Source organism: Sminthopsis crassicaudata, chromosome 4, assembly GCF_048593235.1.
Source record: "Sminthopsis crassicaudata isolate SCR6 chromosome 4, ASM4859323v1, whole genome shotgun sequence".
NCBI classification, from domain to species: domain Eukaryota; kingdom Metazoa; phylum Chordata; class Mammalia; order Dasyuromorphia; family Dasyuridae; genus Sminthopsis; species Sminthopsis crassicaudata.
In genome coordinates, this window is record NC_133620.1 from 39,197,154 (window position 1) to 39,211,158 (window position 14,005).

The 14,005-nt window shown below is 37.4% G+C and overlaps 1 protein-coding gene and 1 long non-coding RNA gene across 3 annotated transcripts in view; one reads left to right on the forward strand and one right to left on the reverse strand.

Moving 5' to 3' along the window:
* DDAH1 (dimethylarginine dimethylaminohydrolase 1) overlaps positions 1-14,005 on the forward strand; it is a 194,438-nt gene that overhangs the window by 164,249 nt on the left and 16,184 nt on the right. The window lies entirely within an intron of this gene.
* LOC141541831 (uncharacterized) overlaps positions 1-14,005 on the reverse strand; it is a 106,454-nt gene that overhangs the window by 38,347 nt on the left and 54,102 nt on the right. For both annotated transcript variants that reach the window (XR_012481916.1, XR_012481915.1), the window contains exon 2: positions 755-893. This is a non-coding gene — a long non-coding RNA (uncharacterized LOC141541831). The remainder of the gene's footprint in view (positions 1-754; positions 894-14,005) is intronic.

The following is a 14,005-nucleotide window of genomic DNA, read 5'->3' on the forward strand; positions in this document are numbered from 1 at the left end:
ACTTCCTCCCTTCCATGGCACTTAGTCCCTAATTCCAGAACCAAGACTTTGAGCCAACAGGGTAAATACAGTCCAAAGTCTGAGATTTGGGGGGAACACTCTGTATTATAGTCCAATTCACCCTTCATTAAAAGGGCCTTTGTGGTCTGCTCTCGGACCTAACCACCATTTATAACTTTGTTACTCTGGGAAAATGTGCTTTCTTCTCAAGTTCCACACATTTATAAATGAGTTTTTGAAACAAAACATTTATAAGTTGGGGTCTGCCTATGTTATTTATGCAAGATAATCTTTTATGGGCAATTTAGGTTAAAGTAGTAGGTTAATCTGATTAATCTGAGTAATGTATCAACTACTCATATATACATATATTCTCTCTCTCTCCCTCTCTTTCTTTACTCTCTTCTCTCTCTCTTCCCCATCTTTTTACCCTCTTCCTCTCTCTCTCTCTGTATGTCTCTCTCTCTCTCTCTGTATGTCCCTCTCTCTGTGTATGTCTCTCTCTCTCTCTGTGTCTCTCTCTCTGTCTCTGTCTCTCTCTCTCTGTCTCTCTCTCTCTCTCTATCTCTGTCTCTGTCTCTCTCTGTCTCTCTGTCTCTCTCTCTCTCTCTCTCTCTCTCTCTCTCTCTCTCTCTCTCTCTCTCTCTCTCTCTCTGTCTCTCTCTGTCTCTCTCTCTCTCTCTCTGTCTCACTTCACTCAGAAATTTTCCCTGAAAAGCAATGAAAAAAAAATTTTTGGAGTCTTAATACCAACCTTCAGGAGCAGCTAGATAGTACAGTGAATAGAGCACTGGGTCTGGAATCTGGAATCTCTGTGTTCAAATGTGACCTCAGGCACTAGCTGTGTGATCCTGGGAAAAATCACTTATCTCCTTTTTCTTCAGTTTCCTCATCTGTAAAATGAGATGGAGAAAGATATGACAAACCACTTTAGTATCTTTGCCAACAAAATCCCAAAGGGGGTCTTGAAGTATCAGACATGACTGAATAATAATCAAACAAAGCAACATGCAGAATAATTACCTGAGAGGTGAGAGATTTCTTTCTGAGGCTAAGACAAAGTGGAACAAACTTCCCCTCAGATTCTCTAAATGACATCTCATCATGGATGAAGTTGATTCTGACTTTCTTAAGTCAATTCTAGGGAACCACAAGCTCTCTTGGAACCACAGTTTTAGGGCAGGAAAGGACTTGACCAATTTAAAGATGAACCAGCTGAGCTCAGTTCAAAGGCTGAATGACTGGCCCAATGAGCCCAAGTGGCCAAGCAGAATTCAAAGCCATCATCTTCTGCCTCCTCATCTAGCATTCTTGGGACCCCAGCATTGGGCTTCTGACAGGTCTTTTCAAGGTGGAAGGGCTTCAAGAATAGGTCTGGTAACAGGTGACTTACTTGTTACCCTCCATCCATTCCCTTGGCTTCCTTCAAGTCTCGGTTCTAATCCTCCCTTCTGATGGAGCTTTTTCTACTCCCCCTTAGCCTTTCCTTCTGAGATTTTCTCCCATTTAAAATGAACATGTGTCTTACACTTACATAATTACATTATCTTTCCATTAGACTGAGAGCTTCTTGAGGACAGAAACAATTCTAGCCATTTTTGTATCCCTAGCACTTAGCATACTCTCTGATACATGGTAACCTCTGCATGAATGCTGACTCATTGATTAGTGATTGATGGTTTGAATTTATTCCTTAGCTTTATCTTCTAAGGCAATAGTAGCAATGAGGGCCCAGTAACCTCAAGGAGAATCCAATATTGGAAAATGGTTGGTCTATATAATCCGATCCCACTAGTCTATGAGATATGCAGATAGGCAGCTAGGTTTTGTTCTGGAGAGACTCTAGGGCAAGCCACTTAACTTCTGCCTCAGTTTTCTCAACTGTAAAATGGGGATAGTACAGTGAGGACCAAAAGAGAAAATGATTTTTCTTTTTCTTTTTCTTTTTTTTTTTTGATACACATCTTTTTTTAAAAAAAAATTTATTTTCAAAATACATAACAAAGATAGTTTTCAACATCCTTTCCTTCCTCCCATCCCCTAGACAGCTAGTAATCCAAAGTAGATTAAGCATGTGCAGTTCTTCTTTTCTTTTTTTTTTTTTTTTTTTTTTTTTCCTGAGGCTGGGATTAAGTGACTTGCCCAGGGTCACCCAGCTGGAAGTGTTAAGTGTCTGAGACCCACATTTGAAGTTGGGTCCTCCTGAATTCAAGGCTGTTGCTCTATCCACTGCGCCACCTAGCTGCCCCCATGTACAGTTCTTCTAAACATATTTCCACATTTCCATAGTTTTGTAAAGCACAGAAGTGGTTACCTATTATTGGTATTGTTATTATTGTACATGCTCTCATCCTAAATCCCTTCCTAAAACAGCCATTAAGATGCTACAGTGTGAAATAACTACAGAGCATACATGAATAACCTGTATTGGATTACTTCCTATCTCTGAGAGAGGGGAGTTCAGGGAGGGATAGAATTTAGAACTCAACACTTTAAAAAAAAAAAAAAAGTCTTAAGAATTGTTTGAACATGTAATTGGGGAAGGAAATTGAATATTATATTTAAAAAAAAATAAGTGCAGAGTATTGAACTAGAATTCAGAAGAAGTACCAACATTGGTACTAACTAGATATAACCTCTATGGACTTCAGCTTCTTCATCTGTAAAATAGGAGCGTTAGATACTCTCTAAAGGTTTTTAAAATTTTTAAATTTAATATCTCTAATTAGGTTTTTAATATTTTTTATCATTTTCTCAGTTATTTACATATATACATGAGCATGTTCTCTCTCAACTCCCCTCCCAAAAAAAAATGTCCTTTCCAAAAGAAGAGTAACAAAAATTCTCATTGTCATTACACAGATGGGAAAACTTTTAATACAAAAAGTAACATCCCATAGAATCACATGGCAAGGCTCGGATAGATCACAAGTCTTCTGACACAGTCACTTAAGTTCTTTTCCAAGAGACCATATTGCCTCTCAATGAGCTTTAGCCTAGTAGTAACACAGTAATTATGGTGTCTAACATTAGAGATTATAGCCTCTTGTGAAAGATAAGCAGGGACAACAGATGTTTCCCCAAGACCCGACCCATTTCCTGAAAGAGATGTTTAGTGTTCAGAATGAGAGTGGATAAAGAAAGTAGATCACTATTTCTCTGGAAATTTGGTTGCTGTTTTCCTTGCCCAGTTTCCATAAAGTGTCAGCTTCTGGGTCAGCATGAGAAATGATCCAATTTTACCGAAGTTTACATTTAACTTACCACACATTTCATGTGAATCAGAGTTAGAGGTTTTTATCCCTGGTGAATTTCATGCAAGTGGTACAATTTGGGCTTTCACAAAAAAAAAATGGATGAATCAATGAATAAAAAGGCAGTAAGAGATGAAAGGGGGATGTTTTGGTCCTGTGTAAATAACAGAACATATATTTCTATTCCTTCCCCTAACATTGGCAAGCTTGTAGGAAAGAGATGACTGACAAATATGGAAGTGACAGAGCCTCTTTGGATAAGAGATGACAAATTTAGTAGCTCTTGTTACAAAGCTATCCACAGGGTTTTCAATGCCTAAGCATTTGAGATATGTGGGGTTTTCCTGAATGATAATATTAAAGATATTTCACTACTATGACCATTCAGAATAAACTGACCTCCCATTGATCAAGAACACTTGGAAAGGAAACTGTTATTCAAAGTTTTCCTGGTATGTATGCTATGTATTTCATTCTCCAGTTTGGTGAATCTGTTTTCTGATACCTGGACAAGACTTAACTTCTGTCTGCTTCAGTTTCCTCAAATGTAAAATGGGGATAGAGCAGCACTTACCTCCCAGGCTTGTTGTGAAGATCAAATAAAAGAATATTTGTGTTAGCCCTCTTCAAATCATCCTTCACATTATCTGCTAAACTGATTTTTCTTAAGCTAAAACATGATCATATCATTCTGCAATACAATGAATTAATTTCATTAATTAATAATTTAATAAATAATAAATTAATGAATTAATGACTTCCATAAAAAATATAATATAGATAGGAAAGTCAGTAAAAATCAGTAGTTGTTGATGTATTCCCAATCACAAGTATTTGAAGTAGGAGAAAATGTCAAAGATACAGGCAAAGAAATCTCATACAGTATTAAAACCCTTAAAGTTGATTGAGAGAACATTGACAACTACCAACAAATAGTCTTACTTTGCTACCATTTTTATTAGAATAGTCCATACCCTTCAAAATTATCTTCAGTAAGGAAAGTAATAAAGAATAAGCTTTCATAAGCGATATTCCACAGAAGACCACAGTTTATCATCATTCAGTTAACAGATTTGGAGTCACATGGCAAGGCAAGGATGGATCACGTCTTATGACCCAGCCACTTGAGTGCTTTTCCAAGAGACCATATTGTCCATGTTTATTGCTTGTTAATGATTTTTTAACTTTTTCAGTAAAGCAGAGCACCTCCTTAAAAGCTTTCTTCCAACAAAGTACTAAATGGATTAGGATGTTAGTAATATAGAAGAAAACATTGGTCAGGAATAAGGAATGAAAGAGGCCTTCTTTATGCTGGTGACTCCCAGATCTATATTTCTAGCTAGAATGTGATCAGAATTATTCAAGATTCCTTGAAAGATAGAGCAACCTTGTTCAATGACCTCTGACTATAAGCATCTTGTAAAACACAAGATTAGCATGTTGCTAAAGTTTCAGATACTTAGGAAGGAAATATGGCACAAAGTCCAAGTTTAAGAGGGATTTCTTATAGATAACGAGGTCTTCCACATAGTCCTGTTGACACATCCTATCCTACTGGTTGTAACAAGGTACACAACACTACAAGCCTACTGGCAAAAAAATTGAAAATTTAAGATTTGTTCTAACCATCCATACCAAGTGGTATTATACCCAAACCAAGTGGATGAATTCATAGTTATAATTACAATGGAATGGTCAACTTTATTAAATCTATTCTTTGGTATGTGTTTGGAATAGGTGGTTGTTGTTCAGGAGTTTCAGGCTTATCCAATTCTTTGTAACCCCATTTGTCACTAGTCTTTTCCCTATAACCTGACCAGGACATCCACATTTTTCAAAGACTTGAAATGTTTATTTCATTGAGTAAACACCACAGGAGTCACTTAAAGATCCATTAGTCCATATAAGCACTTACTTTCCACATTCCACCACTCCCCATTCCCATCCCCATCCCCACCCTTAAAATGGGATCAAAGATGTACAGAATTTAAAAAGAACTTAAAGCATTTTAGTTGAATTCTCCTTATTTTACAGATCAGTAAACAGGCTGAGAGAGAAGGGTAAACTATCCAAGATCACACAGATTGTCAAAAGATCTAGGTTTTAAAGTCTTGTCTACTATATCCAAAGATATCACCTTTGTTACTGGTTTGGGAAGAGAAGCCCAGTCAGAATAGTGGGGGGCTGGCTCAAGCTTAGTTCCAGACCATCAGTAAGTCAGTACCTATAATGCCATAGGCACTATGTGAGACAATGCTGTTACAGTGGTGAGGCATTTACTGTCCTAGACTCAAGGGGTTTACATACACAGTTATGTGTTCAGAGATAAATCAGTCCAGCATCTATGCAAAGTATTCTGAAGATGAGGGGCAGGGCAACATTGTTACCCAAAGGGATCAGGAGAGTCATTGAAGAAGATAGCCCTGGAAGTGAACCTTAAAGAGAGGGGATTCCAAGAGGTAAAGAGGGAGAACATTTCCAAGTACAGAAGTCAGCCAATGTGAAGGCACTGGTCCTGTGTAAATAGCTGGCCATTGAGCATCTTAGTTCATAAAGAGAGACAGGGGTAATCAGCCTGGCAATGGAGGGTGAAGGGCTTTTAAAAACAAACTTTTAAAAAGTTTAGTTAGTTTAAGAAGTTGTATTTTCTTTTACAGAAAGCTTGCCATCAAATTTCTTGATCAAGGAAATGACAAGAGTTGTGACTTAGCAATTCTAATGTGGATGCTGTGGAAGGGAGGGTTGTTGAGAGTGACCAGATGAAAGGGTGAAGGAGGAAGCAAGTTTCATTGAGCTCCAACTGTTTGTTTATCAGGCACTGTACCCTTTAAGACTTTCTCTCATTTGTGCTCAAACAACAGGAGGTGATATTATTAAACCACTTGTCCCTCGTTTTACATTATACAAGAGAACTGCCCAGACTCCAAAGAAAGAAAATTAAATACCAATTGAAAAAATGCATAGATTATCTCTGGGAAGGTTTTAAAAAACAAAACAAAACAAAAACAAGGCTGCTGATTTCAAGACATAAAGTTGTTTTTTTTCTTTTAAATTTTATTTTTAATTTTTGGAATAAAGCAAGCATTTCCATGTCATATTACAATAAAGAGATGATTATACATGAAATTGCAAATCTACTATGCACAATTTGCAATTTCTTTCAAATGTACAATAAAATTATCATATCAACTTCCTTTTTTTTTCTTCCCCCTCATCCTACCGTGGAGTTGGCTACCACTAGACACACATATCTTTATATATACAGATATATACATGTATACATGCATGTAAAATTATTCCATGCAAACTTCTATTTATCAGTTCTTTCTCTGGGTGCAGATAGTGTCTCTGTCCATCTCTTGTAGGTAATTTGGGTATTTATAATAAACAAAATAACTTATTCATCCAAAATCTTTTTATTGTATATAATATTTTCTTGGTTCTATTCATTTCACTCTTCATTATTTCATGCAAGTCTTTCCATGTTTTTCTAAAATCACTGATAATAATATTCCATCACAATCATATCCATCCATTCCCAAATTGATGGGAATCTCTGCAATTTCCAATTCTTTACCTCCACAAAGAGAACAGCTATAAATATTTTAGAACATATAGGTTGTTTTCCTTTTTCTCTTATCATCATACCTAACCTACAGGCACTTTGCCCAAAGGAATGTAAATGTTGATCGCTGAAACCTCAGATATCTTGGGGTTAAAGAGCTAGGATCATGCCTTAAACCTAAATCCCTCTGGCTCTCATAGATTGGCTGAGGAAAAAGTCCCGTATTTGGTCATGGGTTTGGGCCTGGATTGCCTAAGAATGAAAGCAAATAGCATTTGTTTATGTTTTTATCCAAAAACCCTGAAGATCCTCCCCTCCCAGATTATTATTTTTTTTTTTTACTAGGTTAAAGGCCATTCCTGCTCATTTCTTACCTAGCCTTAATATCTGATTGAACAATGTTTTAGTCAAATTGAGTCCTGTTAAAGACCTTAACATAAAAAGGTCAGGATCTCCCACTGCAATCAGGACTATCTCCAGCTGTCCTGATCTAGATCTTGCCACTGGACCCAGAGAAAAGGTGAAGCTGAAGACTTTGCACAGCCTTCTCTCATTTTAATCCAATTCACTTGCATGACTTCACCTTCCTGAGGTCCTGGTCCTTTACAAGAACAAAGGACAAAGAACAACAGTAGATAAATATATACCATTATGTAACATATAATGCATAAGAACATATGTACATGTGTGTGTATATATAAAACATATGCATATGTATTTTCTCCCCACTTAAAAATGTAAGTTCCTTAATGACATAGACTATTTCTGCCCCTGTTTGTAGCCCTATAACTTAATACCGTGACATATATAATAATTGATAATTGCTTGATTGATTAGCTTAGCTCTTTTGGTCAGTTCTGGAAAGGCAGAGTTTTTAGTCTTTTTCACTATCTGGGTCACCCTCTTCTGGCTATGTACCAGGGATTGGCCAGAGACCTTCTTAAACTATTATCCCCAAAAGTAAATAAACTACTAAAGATGCTCAACCAGGGCAGAAGACAGCAGGAACTGACAAGAACCTAGAATCTAAGTCATCAAACATTTGTTAAGTATTTACTCTGTGCCAGGTACTGTTCTAAAACACTGAGGATAAAAAAAAAAAATAAAAACTAATAAAAAGCTGAAAAGATAGCCCCAGAATTTAGCTCATGCCCAAATCAAGAATCTTATTTATTGAATCTCCAGCAAATGGTCATCTTATGTCTATTTTAAAACTTCCAGTCAGTGGAAAGCCATCACTACGCAAAACAGCTCATTCCACTTTAGAACAGCATCTGGGAACTTCTTTCTTACATTCAACTTATCTCTGCCTCTGTGCCCCTTTCAGCTAAGGGACCAAGCAGAAGAAACTCAATCCCTTTTTTAAAAAACACTTGGAAAGCCTTTGTTGCTACCCTTCTTTATCTTTTCTTCTTGAAGCAAACATCCTTAATAGAAAAATGATGGCACCTGAATATTGGAAGACAAGATGAGGGTCGTAGTTATTCCAGAATCTTGTAATGAAAGGCTTCCTCTGTAACCTTCATGTTGGCAAGAAAATTCCATCAACCCAGAAAAAAAAAAAAAAACTGCTTTTTTTTCCACTCTGCCTTTTGTTCTGTGTCTTAGTCAGGCATATCCAGATTGTGTGTGTGTGTGTATTTTTTAAAATGAAAATATATGATTAATTCTGCAAGCTAGTGAGTTGTACCTCTGCTGGATTTGCCTCAAGCCAAATGCCTTGTCCTTGTGTTATTTTCATAATTTTGGTTGCTCAGAATGAAAGATGTGATAGAGCATCATACTTTGCATATCTAAATAGCAACGCTATAAAAAGTTTCTCTTAATATTAATTTTGTTTTGACATGTTTGGTACTGGCATAACTATGCATTTCATAGAGAGACTAATTAACCATTGGTGGGCCAAAACCATCTGTCCCAAATTGTGTTTTGAGGATTTCTGAAATATCGAAAAATGCTTTCCAGATCTTTGCTTTATTATTCAACCAATACCCCCAGTTTACCTAGATCATCTGTGAAACAATATAGTATTTTTTTTTTGGTAATTGCTTAAATATAAGGAAAATATGACTAAGAACTAAGAGAATGCCCTGCAAAAACTGCTTTCCAGCCGTTTAGAGAATTCCCAGAAATGTGAGGAACCACCGGAAATGCCTGGCTGCTAATACCGCTCTGGTCATGTAAATGCTCTTGGGCAGGAAGCCAGAAGTTTCCCATTTTATTTTATGACAGCAGCAGCCTTTGTGAAGCAGGAAGGTTTTCTGAAACCAGCAGCTGCTCATTTGACACAAACAACTCGCCCATGATAGCTTCTGAAAGCAGTGTCTGATAGGACTACATTCTTCTTCATTTTTAAATTTTTTTTCTTCTTTTAAAAAGATAAATGTGCATCATAGAAGAGCACTCATACTGAGGACCTGGATTCAAATTCTATCTCTGATGTTTATTAGCTTTGTGACTTTAGGGAAATTCCATAATGTCCTTGGGTTGGACTAAAGGATCTCAATGATCCCTTTCAGCGTTAGATCTAGAAAGAGCTCTTCCAAAACATGGTAGCTGATCCAATATATTTAAGTTTGGTTAGGGATGATCATTCATTCATTCACTCAGCAAATGCTTAATAAACATCTATTATATACAAGATATGAGTTTGTTGTTCAGTTGTTTTCAATCATGTCCAATTCTATTTGAGTCCATTTGGAATTTGGTTGGCAAAGAAACTGGAATGGTTTATATTTTCATTCTCTAGCACATTTTTCAGGTGAGAAAACTGGGGCAAACAGGATTAAGTGAATTGACCAGATTCATACAGCTAGTGTCTAGTTGAGGTTTGAACTCATAAAGATGTGTCTTCCTGACTACAGGCCCAACACTCTACTGCACCTTACTGCTTCATGCAAGATATATGTTGTTTAATTAATAATAGTTGGAAGCCTCCCAGAAAGGCAGAAAATGTCAAATGAGAGCTATTCCATTTCTCAGTATCCTCCTCCAAATATTTTAGCTTATTCCTTCTATGTCCTTCAAGGATTCAGTCCCAAAGGTCCCAGGCGGATATACAGTAATCTGTTTTCCGGAACTGGAATTTGTATCACTGGTTCATTTAGGGTGTTTTTCTCCTATCTGCCTTGGCTCAAGATGCCATGAATACAGGAAGTGCAGCCCCAAGGGTGAGAGAACTCTTTTCATGGTATTCTAGAGAAATACCACCTCCACCCTTTTGAAGGGGAAAAAAAAAAAAATGTTGGAACATGAAATTAATGTAGCCCGACAGCTGCATTCTCAGGATATTTGAATTGATGCTCATCTTCTATGCAAAAGTAAAACCCAGGCCCAGACACTACAGTTACGAAGTCCATAATTCTCGGAACCCTTTGGAGTTAGCTAGTCCTATCTGGCTCTCCAGGTGAGCTCATCCTTACATCTTGTCCAGCTTCAATAGGACAAAGATGATACAGAGAGATCATCACTTCTGAGCCTTTCTCTTTGAAGCCCCATTAAGATGGGCTATCTGTGCCCTGGGGACACATTCACTTACTAAAGCTCAACTATCAAAAATGGCACATTGTATTATTTATAAGAATGTGTAATGCAAAATTAGAAGGCTGCTGCCTGAGAGAAAATAAGAAATCTTTTCTTCACAATTGCTTCTTACATGGTGTTCTATATATCACAAGTACCTAATGCTTTGATATTCATTCAGAATCCAATCCAATATGCATTCCTTTAAATCCCATTGTATATAAATTCACAATGATAAAGTGAAAAATAGTTCTTGACTTCAAGGAGTGCACATTTGGCTAGCAATCTTTTCTTCTTATAAGGCTCAGTTTAGATGCTTCCTTCTCTCAGAAGCCTTCCCTGAGCTCCCTCCCCACCCAATCTCCAGCTCAAAATGTTCTCTCCTTTAAATTGTCCTGGTGCACTTAGTCTGGCTGGTTCTCTCGTTTTACATTATTCTTCATACTCTGTCATCCAACTTGTATCATACTTACCTGTGTAAATGCAGTGTCTCCCCTAGAAAAGCATAAGCTTCTTGAGGCCACGGATTCTAAAAAGACCACCAACAACTTTGTATCCTTCATTAATTTTGTCCAGAACAAGTTTCCTGTACTTGTTTCTTGAATTGTTTAATTTTGAATTCATGCCAAAGGCCCTAAAAAGCCTTTTATACTGAGAGAGAGTCACCTTGAGTGTTTTTCTTTTTTTTTTTTTTTCTTTTTCTTTTTTTTTTTTTTTTCTATTTTTGGCTTCTACAGTTACCACTTCCTCTATCCTTTCAGTTATCTATCAAAGGCTTTTTATCGCTAGTTTTTTTCAGGTACAGGAGAATTCTCCTGTGTTCTATGTGGGTTCTTCTCTCTCATTAAAAATATTAGAGGTAACTTCTTTTGGCTCCTTTTTTACCTGGCTTGAAATAAGAACTGTGAATCTCTGGTAAACTAATTTTGAAATTTCTCACAGAGTAGATTCAGGTGGCCTTTGCAAAAGTCACTTATTATAAGATTGCTTCCAGTAGAATTTAACAATGGATCATAGCATATATTCCCTACAGAAAACAGACTAGAGTTACTTGCTTTCCAATAATAGAAGAATTACATTATTCCTAGCTGCTCTTCCAATACCAGTCATGGTATTGGGCATGACCAAGGGAAAAAATAAACTTTAAGTAAAAATAAAATGAAATTTAAAAGATTAGTTCAAAATGAAAAAGAAAGATGAGAAAAAATGAAAAAGATGAGTTAAAAAAACAATGAAGAAAAGCACCAGAAAAATGCTCAGGACTCAAATTGGTATCTTTAGCTAAATTAAAATCAACAAATAGGGAAGCTGATTGTTCAGGGGTAAGGAGACAAGGTGAAGACTGGATCCAAAAGCCTAGTTAAAAACAGGAAAGGATGTAAATACTCTCTAGCTGTTTATTCCAATGACTTCACTACTATTTTGCAGGTGAAGGCAGCCTTGGAGATTGAAAAGTTTATTCTTTCTCTAATAAACAAAAAGTTGGAGCTGATAGGGATTCTTGATAACACTTCCTCAAAAATGGGTCACATTCCACACTTGTAGTTCAAAGTCCTCACTGGACACGCATGACTCAGCCTGCAATGTGTGGAATGTAGCGGGACTTCTTGAGGAGTTGGTGGAAGAATATGCAGATCTATCAATGATATCTCTCTCAAAACTCCCTAAGGTGACCACATACTCAATAAGGATTTCTCTTCATTGGAGCCCTTGGTTTTGGCTTCTGTTTTTTTAAGTTCAGGTGGTATTTTGAACAGGAAGAATGCTGGGATGAGAAGCAGAAGTCCAGGGCTTGAATCCCACTTCTGTCATCAAGTCAAAAATTTCAGTCAATTTGTCAATAAATTCTTATTAAGTGCCTCTTATTGCCAGGCACTGTGCTAAGCATGCTAAGAAAGCTTCATCTCTATATGATTCACTTTCTTTATCTATAAAATGAGCGGGGTAAAATTAGATCATTTGAAACACCTTACCAACTCTCAAATGCTTCCCCCAGCAAGAGTACTAAATTTGAAGTCATAGGGCTTTAAATCCCCATGTTGCCATTTGCTACCTTAATGAGCTTGGATAAGTCACTCATAAATACCTTGCAGTTTCGTGTACAATCATGCTTTTAAACCCCCCCCCAAAAAAAAAACAACTTTTTATATTATGGAAATGTTGGTGTTATTTCATAAATTTAAAATGAAATAATAAATAATATTAAATAAATATGTCAACCATAAATTTCTGGACTTTCCTTATGTATAAAATGAGAGGTTTGTACTAGAAAAGTTATGAGATTCTTTGTTGTTTTAAACAGGATTTGATGAGGAAATCCCAAAACTCTTAAAACCTCCTTGGACTCTGCCTCAGGGAGGGGACCCTACACTAAACACAGTTTTCTTCTTTGTTATCTGGCTTAGTCCAGAAGTCCATTGAATTCTATTCAAATTCTAACCTGGCTAAATCCTAGCCTGAAGCCAATCTGGGACTCCACTCATGAGCCCCTTCAGATTGTCCAAAGCCCCTTATTATAAATGAGCCAAACTAGAGTTCTCTCTTTGCAGAGTCCCAAACATGCAGCCTTACGCCTGCCATATCAAAGGATTTCTGCCCACTGGAACCACTCTGGCTCTGGTGTTTTTCTCTCTTTACCTAACACCTTTTAACCTTACTTCCAAAGCCCACAATAAACCTCTTTTATCAATCTAGGTTTTCGGGCCTATAAAATTCCTTTACAGGGGACTCTTGCGCCACTACTAGACCTCATTTAACTCTGTATCTTTGAGCCAAATCCAAAGGGGTTGCAGGGAAGCTCTACTTGACTCCCTGTACCCCGAACCTTCCACTAGATCTCAATTAAACCTAATTTCATTTAGGTACCCCTTATCTAGTTCTCATCAGATTGATGGATGCTACAATCCTGTGTGGTTTTTGTTGTTCGGCTCTTTCAGTTATGTTACTCTCCATCACCCCAATTGGAATTTCCTTGGCAAAGATACTAGAGCACTTTCCTTCTCCAATTCATTTTACAGATGAAGAAACAAGATTAAGTGGCTTGAATAGAGTCCCATAGCTAGTCAGTATCTGAGACTGGTTTGAACCCCCAAACATAAGTCTTCCAGGCCTGACTACTGTGCCACCTAGCTGCCCCCAAAATAAACACAAACTGTAATATAGCAGTTCTAAGGTTAATCACCCATTTAGCAGGTTTCTATATGAGTCCTTCACTGATTTCATATCAGGGTATAAAAGTTGTAAGGGCCCTTTAAATGGGCGGACACAGTGCATCAGGAGATTGAGGCCCAGAAGTAATTTCTGTGGATATTAGGACTGCCCTTGGGCGGGATCCTGGCCATATTGAGATAGTTTCGTAATGGGTGACTCTCTCGCTGATTGGCTGTGTGTGTGACCTCACAGGCCCTATGTAAGCCCACTGCAGGCAGCAACTGCCCTCTTTAACCTCGTGCTGTTCACCCTGGCTCCTAGCCTGGGTGGCCAAGCCAAGATGGGTAGCCGAAAGAGGTAAGGATTTTGGTAGTGAACACATGGGTCTTCTGACCAGGTGTTCACTCGGGAACCAACAATTCAGGGCATCAGTTAAGGCATTATGTGAGTAGGTATAATAAAGGCTTTTAAGATTACACGTGGTTGTCCTTGAGTGCGCTACCGGTTACTAAGC